Genomic DNA, 12,513 nt, shown 5'->3' with positions numbered 1-12,513 from the left:
GAAGGCTGGCACCCAAGCCGCTGTGCTGACTGTCCTGCCCCGAGGTAGCACTTTTTGTGACAGTCACCAAACCAAGGACATGTGCAGCCGCCCCCGGGCACGGCGCCCCTGCTTCCGGCGCCATAGAGCGGGTCGCCCTCATGCCCCGCGCTCAGAGGCGCACGCACACGCGCACACACACACACACACACACACACACAGAGTGGGTCGCCCTCATGCCCCGCGCTCAGAGGCGCACGCACACGCGCACACACACACACACACACAGACAGAGTGGGTCGCCCTCATGCCCCGCGCTCAGAGGCGCACGCACACGCGCACACACACACATAGACAGAGTGGGTCGCCCTCATGCCCCGCGCTCAGAGGCGCACGCACACGCACGCGCACACACACACACACACACACAGAGCGGGTCGCCCTCATGCCCCGCGCTCAGAGGCGCGCACAGACACACAGACAGACAGACAGACAGACAGACAGACAGACAGACACACACACACACACACACACACACACACACACAGCCTTCCGGGCCCTGGCTCCTAAAAGTCAGGCTCTCCTGCCTGCTCCCACTTCCCCACGGTACCCCCAAACCCAGGGCTCCCCAGAGACAACTCCTCCAAGTTGGCCTGATCCCCGCACCTCCCTCCACAGTGCCCCCCACGGCTCCCTGCCTGCCTTCTCCCTGGATGGGGCTGGGGAAGGCAGGGCCAGAGAGGGCAGGGACATCTCCATCTACAGTGCCCAGGCCTCCCCACTTCCCGGACCGGTGACCCCTGCAGGGCAGCAGGGGCATGGCGCTGAGCCAGCTCAGGAAGCCCCGTCCCGCACGCTCCAGGCGCAGGTGTATGGCCGGTAAGGGGGGACCCTGTGAGACTCCAGGCCCCCCACGAGCCCCACCGAATGCATGCTGCTGCCTCCAGGGTGTTTGGAGAACCCCCTCAGCTAGGTCCTGAAAGGAAACGGGAGGAAAAGGGGGAACAGGACCGCTCCTGCCCAGGAACCGAGGAGGCGCCCCGACACCACCACGAGCATAGCACCCCGCCCCCCACGGAATCCCACTGACCCATACCTGCACACAGGAAGTGGGCGGGGCAGGGGCCGAAGGAGGGGCCGCAGACTGGCTGCTCGAACCAGGTCTGAAAACCAGGGAATCACAGACTGTTTGCTTTTGTTCCGCTTTTTATTTTCTTGGGGGTGGAGGGGAGCCACACCTGGAGGTGCTCAGGGATGACTCCCAGAGGGACTCAGGAGACCACATAGGGTTCCTGTGATTGACCACATACAGGCCAGCACCCTCCTGGCTGTTTTATGTGTTTTTTGTTTGTTTGTTTTGCTTTTTGGGTCACACCCGGTTATGCTCAGGGCTTACTCCTGGCTCTGCACTCAGGAACTACTCTTGGTGGTGCTTGGGGGACTCTATGGGATGCTGGGGATTGAACCGGATTGGCCAACACCCTATGGGCTGTAGGACTGCTCCAGCCCCCTCCCAGCTATCTGGCCCTTCTGCTCCAGTAGTCGCTTTTTTTTTTTTTAATCTTTTCTCCGTGTTTGGATCACACCTGGCAGTGTTTGGAGGACCATTATGAAAATGTTGGATATGACATCCGGGTCATCCTCATGCGAGGCAGGTGCCCTCCCTGCTGCCCAGTCTCTCCTGCCCCTGCAGGCACCTCATTTTTTTTTAAATTTTTTCCTGCAGGCACTTTAAATAAAACATTTTTTGGTGCTGGATAGCACAAGATTTAAGTGCTTGCCTTACACAAGGGTTCCCCGGTTCAAATCCCTGCCACCGCGGAGGGTCCCCTGAACACAGAGCCAGAAATAAGCCCTGAGCACTGCCAGGCGGGGCCCCAAAATGAGACAGGTAGGAAGGCAGATAAACAGGAGCGCTCTGCCAGAGCTGGGTGGCAGGGCGAAGGCCACCCTCTGAGCCCCCGGGGCCACTTCCTGCATGGAAACCAGCAACCGGCCTTTATCAAATAAAGCACAGAACTGCAAGATGCCTGATTTCTACGAACATGAACAGGAACCGAAGTACATGGGCAGGCGAGGAGCTGGATTAGCTGCTGAGTACCTCAGCCTGTGGTCCACACCTGCCCCAAGAAGCAAGGCGGCACAGGGGATCACTAGATACCCCAAATGCCCCAGAAGCCGTGGCAGCTCAGGTGACCACTGTGGGTGCTCGTGTCCACAGGGGCCTCCCCTCCCACCACTCCCCCCCTCACACACACACACAGCTCACTGTCCTTCCCAGCTCACTCAGGACTGGGCTTCCCGAACCCTATGACCCCCTGCTGCACCCCAGGCACCTCAAGCCCCTGGTCACACATATGGAGCACAGACTGCAGCTGCCCACTGTTCCTCACAGCCAGCTGGGCCTCGAGTCTCCAGACGCTGCCCCTAAGAAGCCTGCTCTGTCCAGCTCCCAGGACGGCTGGCCAGCACCTGACCTTGCTGTGTGCTGGTCCACAGCCCCACTGTCCCCCACCACCGCGCCCCAGTCCCGGGCTGACAAGGGTATGGTGGGGAGGTCCAGGAAGCCTGGGCTCCCACATCCTTGGCCTTCAGGACCATGGGCTGTGGGGGGGTCGAATGTCCACCCTACAGATCACACCGAAGCCCGAAAAGCCACTCCCTCTCCCAGAACCCCACTCTGCCCTGGAGATCGTGACACTAAGGGGCTGACTCTCAGGGAACCCAGAAATAGCCATCCCCTACACTCAGAGCCAAGATACACGACACACACAGCACCCCCACGGAGACGAGATGCCCCCTTTGCTCAGAGCTAACACCTCCCGAGGGGGGGAGTCAAGGGGCCCAAGGTTGGTGCATTCCCTAGGGGTATCATTCATTGGAGTCCCCAACCCTGGTTAGGCAAGCTGCTCCCACCCGTCCTTGCCCCTCATCTGGGGAGCCCCCAGCACCCCCAGTTGCTGGGAGACCTGCTCTGCCCAGATTCAGCCCCAAGACCCTCTGGATGCAAAGAGACCCCCATCGTCCAGCAGAGACAGCAGCGAAGTCAGCAGGCAGCTGGACAGGGGGATCTGCTGCAGAAAGGGGCAGCCCAGGGACAGATGCAGCCCCCCAGCACCACCCCCCAGGCTCAGCTGTCCCCCATTACTCTTCTGCTCAGTCACGGGGACCCTCAACCTGCCCAGTGACTCTGGATTCCCGGACTCTGCCCACAAAACCAACATCCCCAAGGCCTAGGCCAGGGCACTGTGACCCCAACCCACGGAAGGGGCAGCAAATGTCTCACCCAGGCCAGAAAAGCAAGCGGGGGGGCAGGCTGTGGGTCAAAGGTGTACCAGGAAGCCAGCCCGAGCACGGGAGGGAGGGCCCCTCCCCGAGCCGGGTACCCTGGGGTACGTGGCTCTCAGCCACCAGAAACCCTGCTGGAGACAAACTAAGCCAGATATCTCCTGGGAGCTGGAAATCAGCTGGCCTGGACCTGCCCCCAACCCCCCCACCCCAGGACCCTCCTCTGTGCCCCTCCCCATTGGCAGAAGGTGGGTGGGAGCCACATGGTCCTCTCAAACTGGGTCTGCCAGGCCCAACCCAGGGCCCAGGAGGGAGTCCCTGACAACCATCCATTTAGGGATAGTGGACACGGAGGGGGGGAGGCGCAGAAAGAAACAGGCAGAGAAGCTGAGCATCACCCCCATGGGGGGTCCGTCTGCCTTAGTTTCCTTTCTGATGCTCAGTGCCTTTTGTTTAGGGACCACACCTGGCTGTGCTCAGGGGCCTGTGTAGGGTGCCATAGGGTGCCGGGGACTGAACTTGGGTTGGCAGCCTCAAGGCCAGGGCACTCCCCATCTCCCTGCAAAGCCTCTCCCTTCCCCCTATTTTTTTTGTCTGGTTTTAGTTTGGGGGCCACGCTCAGCCATGCTCAGGAGTTACTCCTGGCTCTGGGCTCAGGAATTACTCCTGGAGGTGCTGGCTGGGGGATCCTAAGAGAGAATTAGCACTTTCACTTAGATGGAAATGCTCTCATTCTTCCCTGACAGAGGGTCCCCAGGCCGCCAGGAAATGCCCTAGGCAATGAGGGAACCAGGGTGGGTCCTGGATGCTAGGAAGCCTTTTATAAAACCTTAAAAAAAAAAAAAAAAAACCACTTTTTTTAAGCTAAAAAAAGTCAAATCCCACAGCCAGGCTGCAGAGGGGGGGCCCCCCCACCCAGGGACAGGGCAGGGTGGGGCAGGCGCTGGGGAAGCCTCTGGGATGTTAATAAATAGGGGGAGGGGGAATCACAAGAGGGCACGAAACAAAACAGAGTCCAAGGCACATGACCTTCACACATTGGAGTCCTGGAATAAAGTTTTATTGGGATGGGGCTGAGCACGGCAGGCAGAGGCTGAAGGGGGCCTCCGGGAGCAGGAGGGCAGTGGGAGCCTCAGGGACCCTCCTGCAGGCGGGAGAGGGGGGAGGGGGCTCCCTGGCTAAAGGTTACAGGATGGGGCTGGACTTGCAGAAAGGCCAGGCCAGGGGTCTGGAACTGCTACCCTGGGCAACAGGAAGTCAGCGGATGGTTCCTTCCGGGTAGAGGAGGAGGCTGGGGGGCGGCAAAACACAGGGTCACTGGGGCCAGAGCCGAATGACAGAGGGTAGGGAGTTTGCCTCACACACAGCCAATTGATCGGGGTTTGATCTCTGGCACCCCATAGAGTCCCCCCAACCCGAGTGCAACCAGGAGTGATCCGGAAATGCAGAGTAAGTCACGAGTATACCAATGGCGGGCCCCCCCAAATTTGAAAAATACAAATTTAAAAATTAAAAAAAGGCAGGAACGCAAAATCCCAACGTGAATGAGGATGAAATGGATCCTTCCCCTGCTGGCCCTGGACGGAGGCTATAGGAACTTTTTGTCTTTAACACTGTAAACTGGCTCCAGGAGACTGAGTATCGGCCACACACGCCTCCACGTGGGGGGCCCAGCACTTACTGCAGGACATCATGACTCTGGGATGACAGAGGAGTCCCTTTAAAATCCCCCTTTTTCAGGGCCAGAGCGACAGAGAGCAAGGAGACACTTGCCTTGCACGTGGCCCACCCAGGTTCGATCCCCAGCGTCCCTTAAGTGTCCCTAAACACAGCCAGGCAGAAGTACAGTGATCCCAGAGTGCAGAGGCAGGAGAAAGGCCCTGAGCATCCAGGGGTGTGGCCAAAAATGCAAAATAAAAAGCCCCCCTTTTTTTTTCATGCTTGGTAGCACACCTGGCAGGGCTGGACTCTGTGCTCAGGGGATGGGGTGGGGGCTCCCTATGCAGAGCCTGTGCTCAGGGCACTCCCCGCTCTCCCCACCAACCCTCGCGGCCCCCTGCCTCCTCCAGAGCTGGGAATGGAGCCCGGAGCGGCTTCCAGGGAGCTGTACCCTGCAAGTACACTAGTAAAAAAGGGAGCACGTGGGGAAGTTTTGGGGGCGTGGACGCCGGGGCAGGGAGGGCCCTCTGTCCGAGGGAGCACTGCAGAGGGATGGGCAGAGGTAAGGGCAGCCAAGCTGGGTACCAGGGGCTGGACACAGGGGCCAATAGGACGCTCCCCCATGAAGAGGGCAGGGGAGGAGGCTCCGGGCAGATGCCGCTTGTGGGGGCACTTAGGTGACTCCTCGTGCTAGGGACAGTCCTGGGTGCAGCTCCGGGCCACCCCACTCTGGTCCTCTCCCCCGCACCAACTTTACAGGAGGAGACAGAGCCCACCCCCACAGAAGTGGCCTGTCCCCTCGCCCCACGGCTCCTTCAGCCTGGGGAGCCAGTGTGGGGATGGAGGGGGACCAGGGGACCCAAGGCCAGAAAATGACGGAGCCAGGAGCGCTGGTGGGCCCCCCCGCCCCCCTCCCCACCCCACTCCACACACACACACAACTTTGTTCTTGAGCCAGTGCCTGGACCAAGGTCGGGCGCCAAAGCACAGCTCCCAGGGCCGGAGAGGGAGGAAGCCAACCGGAAGTGCTTCCCTAGCCCCACTGAAGGGCCGCCCATCACCTCCCCCGTCCACCCCGCGGCCGGGCAGGTGAGTTACAGTGGCCAGGAACAGATGGCCAGCCCCTACGGGGCTCCTGCAGGAATTGACAGGGACCCCGGGCAAGGCTCCAGGTCCCGCGGGTACAACAAAGGCCAGGTAGGCTGGGGGCGGGGGAGCGCCCTCAAACTCCCAGGCCAAACATCCTTCACAGAAACCCCCAAGCAAAACGGTGGAAAGGTCCGGCAAGCAGGAGAACACCCCACTTCCACCCCTAACACCCCCCACATCAGAGCGTCCACTCGCCCCCGTGCCTCTCGAGGACACAGCCACTCCTGGGGGTACAGCTACCTAGGGGTCACCACTCCCAACAAGGGGCTCAAGGGACCCGCCAGGTGGCCGAGGGGCCCGAGTCTGAAAACCTCTGGGCTCTCCAATCTCGGTTCTTCCAGGTTCCCCCAAATCCCACTGCCCAGGGGGCGGACCCGGGTTCCATATGCAGCACCCCACAGGTGAGCCCCGCCAGGTGGGATTCCTGAGCGCAGTGCCAGGAGTGAGCCCTGAGCATCGCCGAGTGTGTGGCCCCAAAATCCTTAAAAATAAATAAATAAATAAAAATTTAAGCCAAAAAAACAAATCCCACTGCTGGGCTGCAGAGGGGGGGTGGTACCCCCAGGGCAGGGACAGAGGCACTGACAAGCCCTCCCTGTGCGTCCAAAGGAAGCTATTATGTGGGAATTAGGGGGGTCATTAGCAGGAGCACTGGGGGGTGAGAAAAGCCCTGGAGACCCTTAATGAGCCTGTTTCTGGGGCTCAGGTCGCCTGGGGAGCAGGCCAAGGGGCACCGGGGCTAGGAGGCGGGGCTGGCTTGCCCACCATGGCACCCAGCCCCCTCGCCCTACTCTGGCCCGAGGGGCGCCCCTCGAGTGGGAGGCTCCGAGGCCGGGCCCCACGCCCCCCAGTGCGCACGCACACAGGACACCCCCGATATTGACAGCGACACCAGCCCGGCTCGGCGACACTCCGCTGGCACCGGACACCCGGGTCCTCTGATAACTCCCGGAACGCACCTGAATTATTTCCAAAAACAACAACAATAAACTATTCTTCCGCGACCACACAGACGGGGGTACACCGAAGAGACAGCCACAGCTCCAGCATCCTGGAGGGGGAAATTTTTTTTTTTTTTAAAAGAATATACATCCTAAAAACTGCCACCGGGTCCAGGTGAACTGGCGCCCTGCTCCCACCAGCTGTCGGCAAGCCCACTGGGCACAGACCCAGAATCTCTACCATCCCGGCCCCTTCGCAACCTGTGCCCCCGACCCGCCCCCCCACCCCCGACCCCGCAGGGGGCGAGAACCGGCCGCCCCAGGTCGAGGGCGCCAACTGCACAATTTCTTCCCAACGACGAAGGGGATGGGGGGAAGCCTGGAAACTGCAATGACCCGGGCTTGGATGGGGGAGGGAGGGATGGATGGGGACCCGGGGGCAGAGCGCCTGGACGCTGGGATTGGTATACCCAAGTGGTAACATTTCCAATTTTAAGAGGAAAAAAATTTGTTAATTAAAAAAAAAAATCCGGATTGCATGCTCATTTACGGGTGGGGGTGCTCAGGAGAGCGAAGAGGGAGAGATGGGGACAAGTTTGCGGATGGCAAGCCGGATTTCAACCCGGATTTCAACCTGGGAGGGGAAGGCGGGGTGCGGGGTATCCCTGGAAGGGTATTTCTGGGGGCGCCAAGGGGAGGAGGCAGGGGGAGCCTCAGCGGGACCCCAGTCCAGGGCCGGAAACGCAAGCGAGTTTGCACCAGGGGGCCTGGGTCTCCAATCTTTCCATCTGCAATTCTCGATATTGGTTTTTTTTTTTTGGTGGGGGGTATTATTTGGGGGCAGGGTTGGAAGATTTGAGGGTTTGGGGTTGTTGGTTTTTTTTTTTCTGTAATTCTGAGGATTGGCCTGAATAATAAAAGAGAAGGGCCCAGGCAGGGCCGGGCAGGGCAGGGCCGGGGCCACCCACGCTGTCATCTTTTGTGCAGGGCCGCCGGGGGGGCGCCCCGGCCCAGCCCCCGCGGGCTCCCGGGCGCCGACACGGGGCGCCCCCACCCCGCCCCGCGCCCCGCCATTGTCCGGCCGCCGGGCCCCGGCCGACAGGCCTGCCGGGGTCCAGGGACCGGCCGGTTAACGCCCCCAACCGCCTCGCGGGCCGGGACAAAGCGCGGCGGCGGCCGCGGGCCTCGCAGGCCGCGCCCGAGGCCTGGGCCTCGCGTGCCGGCGGCTCCCGCAGACACGGACGCGACGCGGCGGCGCGGCGCGGCGCGGCGCGGGGGCGGCGGCGGCGACGGCGGCGACGACGACGACGACGGCGGCGGCGACTGCGGCGGCGGCGGCGGCGGGGCCCGTGCCCGTGCCCGGACGCGGCCGACCGGACGCCTCGCCGCGGGCTCACCTGAGGCGGCGCGCGCGGCCCGGTCCCGGAGCAGCGTCGCGCGCTCCCCCGCCCTCGGCGTCGCACCCCAAGGCCCAGCTCGGGCCGGGCCCCGCTCGGTTGCTGGCGGCCGAGCCCTCCGCGAGCGCCCCGGGCGGGGCTTATAAGGCCGCGCGCCAGCTCCGCCCCGACCCCCATTGGCCCCCGAGCCCACGCCCGCGCGCTCATTGGCTGCCGCTGACAGCTCCGCCCCTCCCCTCCGCCGGACCCATCAACACGGCAGGTTCCGCCCACCAAGCGCCTCGATAGGGCGGGCCCTGGCGCCGGCCGCGCCTCTTTATTGGCTAGCTCGCCGGGACGCGCCGGCGCCCACCCACGTGCCCACTGACCGGCTCTGTTCTCATTGGAGAGTACGTCCGCCAGTCAAAGCGGCGAAGACCAACCAGACAGCGGTTGATCCGGAGATTGACAAGGACGCCTGAGGGGCCGCCCGACGAACACCTGGGGATGAGCGCGGATTGGTTGGTACGGCAAACCCGAGGCGAGTAATGGACGAGACGGATGCCAATCAGAGCCCGGGCCCAGCCCAGGTTATCGGTCGGCTGCTGAGTACGTGAGATCCAGCACAACATCAGCACCGGGCCTCGGGAGCTTAGGGGAATGCGTTCGAGACCTGCAACGGGAACTTGGGGCCCGAGTTCCCACAACTTTCTGACTTGGTAGCTAAGAAACAGTACCAAACTCTCCTTTGTAAAAGGAAAGAACTGAGAACTGAAGAAATTAAAAAGTCGTGCAGCAAGCGCCCCCGAACCCAGTTCTTAACTGTCACAGTCAGCAAAATTTCTCAAAAGATATAATCCTCCTCTGGAATCGAAGCTACCTGACCTTAGTTCAAGGCTCAGCGGGGCGCCACGCCTCTCTCTGGATGGTCCTGTAATCGCTTTAGTCCTGCATCCCCAGTGAAACAAACATTTTAGCAAGTCCACCCTACCTTCTGCCTCTCTCCCGGGAATCGTGGAAAAACTGAGCGGAAATAACCAGTTATTAAGTAGAAACCTGGCAAAGGTGGGGGCACTCTCCCGTCTCCCTGGTAGAAGTGTCAGCCGGAGAACTGCAGGTTTGCTCTTTTCGATTTTTGCTTTGGGGCCACACTTTGCTGTGCTCAGGGACTTACTCCTGGCTCTGAGCTCAGCGGTGACTCCTAGCAGGACTCAGGGAACCATATGTGGTACTGGAGATCAAAACCGGCGGGCGGTGTGTGTGGGGGGAGGGCCGGTTACAAGCACCGAGACAATTAAAATGAGCAAATTCTGACTATGTAGTAGTACAGCGGGTAGAGTGCTTACCTTGCACCTGGATGACCCAGGTTCAAATCCCACCACCCAATATGATCCCTGAGCTCGGAGCCATGAATAAGTCCTGAGCGCGGGTGTGGGCCAGACAGAAAAACAAGGGCTCCACAGTACAGTGGGTAAGAACTGCCTTGCATGCAATCCATCTGGGTTCCAAACCAGCATCCCATATGGTCCCATGAGCCCCTCCAGGAGAATCCTGACTGCACACCCAGGAGTAACCTTTGAACATCCCCAGGTGTGGTCCCTAGACAAAATAAAAACAAGGCAAAAATACCCCAGATTAACTGCTTGCAAGGCTACACTATCCAGCTTGATTTTGCTATTTTAATTGCCTCTGTGCTGGAACCCAGCAAACCCACCCCTTTGGAGGGATGCTTGCAAGCTGTTTAGGGTATGCAATTGTTTCCAAAGTGTTGCAGTCCTCCGGACCTGGTAAATAATCCTGGGCTAAAGTATTGGGATTACTAAACTATGTGTCAAGTGGAAAGGGAGGAAAATCTTCCAGCACTGTTCGAGTGACCCCTTTCATGTGTCCTGCAGGGATTAGCTAAATGTGCTCTGTAATGCCACCTATTCGGTGAAAAATTTATCATTTGTGGAATCTATATAGAAGAGGATTTTGGAAAGTTCATCATGCCTTTTCTTTTTTTTTTTAACCAAGTGGTCCTGAATTCTCTATTTAATCAGTTACCATTTATGGAAAGAAAGGTACAGATCCCAACGCTTGTGCTTTCTGACGTGTTTTCATCAATGAGCAGAAAAAAGTACACCCCCAAGTGAGAAAAGTGAAACAACCTCAGAGAGAAGTCAGGCTCCGTTTTCCATTAAAAAAGGGGACCAAAAAAGGGCCAAAGGAATAGGACAGAGCTCAGGGGATTTGCCTTGCTAGCTGCTGTCCCCAGCTCCCAATATGGTTCCCCAAACCCCCCCACTAGATGAGACTCAAATACCAAACATATATTGTTGAGGGGATAATTCCCCTCCCCCCAGCTATTTTAAATGGCATCTATTAGGTGACTTTTGTGGAATCTAAATGGAAGAGGGTTTGGGGAAGTTCATTATGCAATTCTCTTTGTTGCTTCTTTTTGTTTGGGGGCCATACCCTGATATGCTCAGGGCTTACTCCTGGCTTTGTGCTCAGGAATCACTCCTGTCAGAGCTTTGGGTACTTTATGGAGTGATTGGGATCAAACCCGGGTCAGCTGTGCCTTCCCTGCTTGTCCATCATACAGTCCTTTTCACTGTTGAAAATGTTTCGGTGGGGGCTGGAGCAATAGCACAGCATGTAGAGCGTTTGCCTTGCACACGGCTGACCTGGGTTCGATTCCCAGCATCCCATATGGTCCCCTGAGCTCTGCCAGGGATAATTCCTGAGTGCAGAGCCAGGAGTAAACCCTGTGCATCCCTGGGTGTGATGCAAAAAAAAAAAAAAAAGAAAAAATGTTTCCAAAGGGTGGGAAAGAGCTGTCATCCACACCAGCCCTCAATGAAAAAATCATCATATGCAAAGTAAGGGCATGATTAGACTTTTCAGACTGATTCATTCACTGGGGGATGGGGAAGAAATTCACCTAACTTCTCCTTTTCAAGTCTTTCATGGGGGGAGGGCGGCTGGATCTGAACCATGCTCAGTCTTTTGGTGCCTACTCCCAGCTGTGTTGGGGGTAATTCCAGCTGTTGCTCAGGATACTATTGTTTTTTTTTCTGCTCAGGGTAGTTCCTTGGGCTTTTTGTGGTGGGGGAGGAGGGTAAGGATATAGTCAGCAGTGCTCAGGACTCACTTCAGGGGTGCAGATATTGGACTTGGTTGACCACATTCAAGACAAGCACCCCTTAACTCTCTGTACTCTCCAAGCTGATTTTGAGCATGGGATGCAATGGGGTGGGGGTCCATTTCTAGACTTTTCTAGCATCCGTACGTGCCGTAGGAATGAGGTGAGGCCCCGATTTTTGGGGGGGGGGTCACACCCAGTGATGCTCAAGGGCTACTCTTAGCTCTGTACTCAGGAATGACTCCTGAAAATACTCCCGACTGCCAGAGGCACTTTTTTTTTGGGGGGTCGTCACACTGGGCCATACACAGGGGTTACTCCTGGCGGTGCTCGGGGGACTCTATGGGATGCTGGGAATCAAACCCAGGTCAGCCACATACAAGGCAAATGCCCTACCTGCTGTGCTATCACTCCAGCCCTGACACCAATTCTTTTTTTCCATTTTGGGTCACACCCAGCGATGCTCAGGGGTTACTCCTGGCTCTGTACTCAATAATTACTCCTAGCAGTGCTTTGGGGACCATATGGGATGCCGAGGATCGAACCTGGGTCAGCCATGTGCAAGCAAGTGCCCAACTCACTATACTATTGCTCTGGCCCGAGGGGCGCCAATTCTTAAGCACAGTTTATCTGTACCAGGGGCTGCATCTCCCTGTTAAAGGCTCAACTGTGATTCCAGAATCTACCCCTTTTCGAGTCCAGGACAATAGTACGGCAGGGAGGGCATTTGCTTAGCACAGAGCTGACATGGGTTCAATTCCTGTCATCCCACAAGGTGCCCTGTGCACCGCCAGGAGTAATTAATTGCTGAGTGCCAAAAAACACCAGGCAGAATCCCTGGGCATCCCGGATGTGACCCAAAGAGCAAAAAAAAAAAAAAGATCTACCCGAATTCCCTGAGCAGGTGTCCAGCTCTGTCTGATCCTTGGCACACGATGCAAGCTGGAATCATTGAGTCCAGTATTGCAGCCACTCCCCTCCCTATGCTGTAGGG

The 12,513-nt window shown here is 58.4% G+C and overlaps 1 protein-coding gene across 2 annotated transcripts in view; it reads right to left on the bottom strand.

Moving 5' to 3' along the window:
* Window positions 1-8,559, bottom strand: part of KDM4B (lysine demethylase 4B) — a 43,108-nt gene extending 34,549 nt beyond the window's left edge. For both annotated transcript variants that reach the window (XM_055126925.1, XM_055126926.1), the window contains exon 1: window positions 8,414-8,559. The gene's annotated coding sequence lies outside the window, so the exon portion shown is untranslated. The remainder of the gene's footprint in view (window positions 1-8,413) is intronic.
* Window positions 8,560-12,513: the final 3,954 nt, after the last annotated feature.

The sequence above is a fragment of the Sorex araneus genome, chromosome 2 (assembly GCF_027595985.1).
Source record: "Sorex araneus isolate mSorAra2 chromosome 2, mSorAra2.pri, whole genome shotgun sequence".
Lineage (NCBI taxonomy): Eukaryota > Metazoa > Chordata > Mammalia > Eulipotyphla > Soricidae > Sorex > Sorex araneus.
The sequence above is the reverse complement of the archived record's forward strand: the minus strand, read 5'-3'. Positions and strand labels throughout refer to the sequence as shown.